The sequence below is a fragment of the Psammomys obesus genome, unplaced genomic scaffold, assembly GCF_907164565.1.
Source record: "Psammomys obesus unplaced genomic scaffold, mPsaObe1.curated_primary_1811, whole genome shotgun sequence".
NCBI classification, from domain to species: Eukaryota; Metazoa; Chordata; class Mammalia; order Rodentia; family Muridae; genus Psammomys; species Psammomys obesus.
In genome coordinates, this window is record NW_026592776.1 from 5107540 (window position 1) to 5112205 (window position 4666).

General features: G+C 39.8%; 1 pseudogene; it reads right to left on the minus strand.

Annotated features, from left to right (window-relative positions):
- Positions 1–3284: 3284 nt before the first annotated feature.
- LOC129683137 (ribosomal biogenesis factor-like) lies at positions 3285–3655 on the minus strand (annotated as a pseudogene).
- Between the last annotated feature and the right edge of the window lie 1011 nt (positions 3656–4666).

Sequence of the window (4666 nt, forward strand, 5' to 3'; positions counted from 1 at the left end):
AGGAGCAATGGTGACACCTTGTGTTGGGATAAAAAGTAACAGGACGTTGATTGCTCATGGGTCTCTTGGGAGCACCTTGGATGAGCTTTAGCTACAATTCTTTATCTTATCTGCTCCTTTTAGCTGCTGATCAAATAATAAAGCATAGCCTTTCTCAGATGCAGAGATAAAGACTTGCAGGGATGATGGGGGAACTTTGAGTGGCATCTGTTTGATTTGCCACCTCAATGACTAGACACCTAGAAGTCTCATTCTGGCTCTAAAACTCAGTCTTTCAATCATGCTGGAATACCATTAGCTCTAGACCCAGCTACAGTTGACCTAACCCAGCCAGAGGTAGCTGCATAGCCATGAAGAAATAGATTTAATCTACTGCATTAGCATTTTCCCCATCTCATTTCTTTGGCAGCCTTTTTGACATCGCATGGCATGACTAGACCTTCTGGAACACAAAAGATGATAAATGATGGGATGGTAGGAGTCAGCTGTAAAACCAAATATCTTGTTTCTTGTGTTCTTCATGAGAGAACTGGTCACACAGAATCACCTGAGGAGCTTACAAAAGCATAATACTATACCTGGACCAATTGAAAACCAATGACATCACAATTTACAGGGACTGAACCAGAAAGTCTTTTGAAAACCCTAACTGCCTCCTTCCTCCCTTCCTCCCTCCTTACTTCTCTCCCTTCCTCCCATCCATCCATCCATCCTTCCTGCCCTTCCTCTCTCCTTCACTCTCTCCCTCTTGTGTTATTGAAATAAGTTCTTATTTCATAGCTCTGCTAGAATTCACTTTGTAGCCCAGACTGGCATCTAACTCATGGTGATTCTCTTCATCTCAATGTCCCAAGTGTTAGAGCGGCAGTCAAGAACCACCACACCTAGTTGATCATGGCCTTTGCTTTCTCACCTTCGGAACATAGCCACTATGCTGTGAGGAAGCACAACCATATGAAGCGGTCATGACTCTACCCTATCTAATGTCCTAGTTAACAGCCAGTATCAAACACCAGAGTAACGAATGAGTGAGCCTTTGATAATTCAGACCTCCAATCATCCAGTCACTCCAGCTAATGTGACAGTCTATCAAAGACAAGGCATCTCCATTAATTTTCTTATTTTAAGGCACTATGTTAAGGGGTACCTTCACAACACTAGAGAGATGGAATGATTTTATGCCTGGTTTTCAATGAGGCAATGGAGGCAGCAAGAGCAGAAGTTAAGCCACCTAAGGTAGGCAGACAGTAAGGCAGAAAGTAGAACAGTCTGGGTCAAGAGCCGAGGCTGGATCACTAGAATGAATCTCCTCTTCAGCCAGCTAGTGAAAGCAAGGGTCTACACAACCAAAGCTCTGTAGAACTCTGAAAATAATCCTATTCCTTGTGCCTTCAAACCCAGAGCCACACAAGAACAAGAAAGGAACTAAGTGCTTTGTCCACCATTCTGGTTGTTTTTTGTTTGTTTGTTTGTTTTGTTTTGTTTTGTTTTTGTTTGTTTGTTTTGTGTTTTAAAACAGGGTCTTATTGTGTATTCCTGGCTGTCCTAGAGCTTGCTATGTAGATAAGTCTGGCCTCGAATTCACAGGCATCCACCTGCCTCTGCCTCTGCCTCTGAATGCTGGCTTTAAAAGTATGTGATACCCCGTTCGTTGTGTAAGTGAAGGAGAGCCTAGAGAAATGTGATCTGCACGTATTTCTTTGTCTATATAAATAAGATAATACTGTTATTTAGTTTTAGAGCCTGTTTTACTTCGTTCTTAATTTCTCCAGCAATGCTGATCTATTCCAGTAGTCTTTGAAATAATTGACTTGATAGGCTCATTTATAAAGTGAAAGTGCTATTATCAGGGCCAATGAGCTAGTTCAACCAGTCCATGATAGAAGCATAGAACCAACTCCTGAAAGTTGTCCTCTGACCTCCATGTGCACATTGTAGCATATGAACACACATACACACACATTAAATAAACATAATTTGGGGTTTTTTTTCTTTTGGTTTTTCAAGACAGGGCTTCTCTTTGTAGCCTTGGCTGTCCTGAACTTGCTTTGTATCAGGCTGGCTTCGACCTCATAAAGATCCGCCTGCCTCTGTCACCCCGAGTGCTGGGATTACAGGCATGCACCACATCACATAGCTAAATAAACATAATTTAAAAAATTAACAAGTACTATATTCTGCATCCTTTTAAATTCTCTCTTTGTGGTTGTATTATGTTGTGTACCTTTGTGTTTATATTATTAAAACAGAATTATTGAATTAGAAGAATCTTTTAAATTGATTTTTATTGATTAAAATATCCATTTTAAGTGTGAATAATTTAACTCAAATAATTACATTGTTTTCTTTTAATTATCTACTTATCATGAAGGAGGGGGACATGAATACCACATTGGACACATGAAGTCAGGGGACAATTTTGTAGAGTAAGTTCTCTGCTTCCATCATGGGGTCAGGGATGGAAATCAGGTGATCAAGCAAATGCCTTTACCTGGTATGCTATTTCCCTGGACCTTATTTGTTTACTGTAAATATGCTTGTTCCTAATGTGGTGTCCAAGATTCTATTTGGGTCTTGATTTAACCCTTCTCTCTGGTTTCTCTTTGCTCGATTCTTCTCTTTTCTGGAATGTTCCAAGGCTTAGTCCTGTCTCTCTTTTCTTTTCTGTCTCTTCCTATATCACCTCACTCAAACTCAGGCCTTCAAATTCTCCAAACATAACTTTACCTCCAGCTGTGTCTCCACACACATTTCTCTCCAACATCTAGGTTCTCTAGTCTAATTATATACTCAACAGTTGTGTGTGACTGACATCTCAAATTCAGCATCTTCAATTCTTCTCCTTGAAACATTGCCACTGCCAATAGCCTTCCCCATCTCAGGAAACAGCAATAATCGTCTTCCAATTACTGAGGGAAAAAAACTTGAGACTTTCTCAAGCTCACCCTATTCATGAAGAGACTTTGAAAACTTGACTTTGAAAATGTCCAGGTTCTTACTATTTCACTGACATTGCCATGAATCAAGCATCTTGCCCCTTGTTTGGAAAACTGTAATAGCACCTGTCTCCAGGCTGTCTCCTTGGCTAAAGTTATCCCTGCTCCATATTCTCTAGTAGACAGGTTGGACCTTGATGTTATTCAGAGCAGGATCTTGTCATGTTCTCTGCTCAAAATTCTCCAATAGCTCTCCTTCTCCTCCCACACTCAGTGTCCTTATCACATTCTACATTTTTATATTTCCATGGCTAGGACCACTTTTTTTTAAAGGGTTGTATAAAACATTTAATTTATTGATCTCTGGGGAAAATTTGACACACCATCACTGCATCCCAACAGAGTCATTAATCTTGTATGTTGGATGACATTAGAGGTTTGTTTTTATGGTACTGCTGAGGAATCAGCTCTCTTCAGAGGCTCAAGAGAAAGGGCTTTGGAGAAATGTACAAGTTCTTTCTAGGTATTTCCAAAAGCACTAGTCACTCTGTTCTCTTTTCCATCATTCATTATGTTTTTCTTTGAAAGATTCATGCTAACAGATTTGGTTTCTGGTTTGGATTTTTAAAATTGTTTTGGTTTCTTGCCTTGAAGCATTTTGGGCTGGCTATATGAAATACATTCCTGGACTTCTGCCCTCTTAATTTGTTCTATGCCATTGTCTTGGGTCTCCCATGCGGCTACTCAAGATAGATGTGGGCGGTGCAATCTGAGGGAAGAGGCAGTGTCACTTTTCAACACGTTATATGGTTTATATATTGCACCTTTTGCTTGTCATCTTCTTGAATACAAGCTCCACAAAGGCATTTTCCCTTGTGTAGCCCAAGAACATATGCCATTTGCTTCATGTTTATTAAATAAATGAAAGAAAGTAATATTACTCTTTACCTTGAAAGCTCTTTAACCTATGTAGAAAGATACTAGGATGGTTAGTGTTCATTGTCAATCTAGAATCACCTGGAAGGAGAGCCTCTAGGTGTAACTGTGGGGAACTATCTTTATTATATTGAGGAGGCAAAACAAGCCAACTGCAGGTGGCGCTGCTCCTAGGTCGGGGACCTGGACTGTACAGGAGTAGAGAAAGGGACTTGAGCACTAACAAGCATATGTGTATTTGTTGCTCTCTCCTGACTATGGGTGTAAAGGGATCAGCTGCTTTATATTCATGCTGTATTGATTTCCCCATCATGATGGACTATACCTTGAATTGTAAGCTAAAAGTAAACCCTTTCTTCTATAAACTTTTCGGAGTATTTTATCAGAGCAACAGAAAAGAAATAAAGACAGGTACTGTAACTCTAGATACATGCCCCCTCCCCCACCCTCACGAATAGGCTGTCATCTGCTGGGCCCCTAACATCTTCATATAAGCATAAGTAGCATCTGTCTAGACTCTGTCAATCACCTTGCTTCTGCCTGGGAATACTTGCAAGTTTTCAGCAAGAAATCTTCCATAAAAGTAATTTGCATTGAAAATGTTTGTGGTGTCCTATTCCCTTTTTCATGTCCTTCATTTGAGACTCAATCTTCCTAACTCTGTGACCCTTTAATACATTTCCTCATGTTGTGATGAGCCCAACCATAAAAATATTTCATTGCTACTTCATAACTGTAATTTTGCTACTATTGTGAATCATAATGCAAATATCATAAAGCAGGATATATGTTGA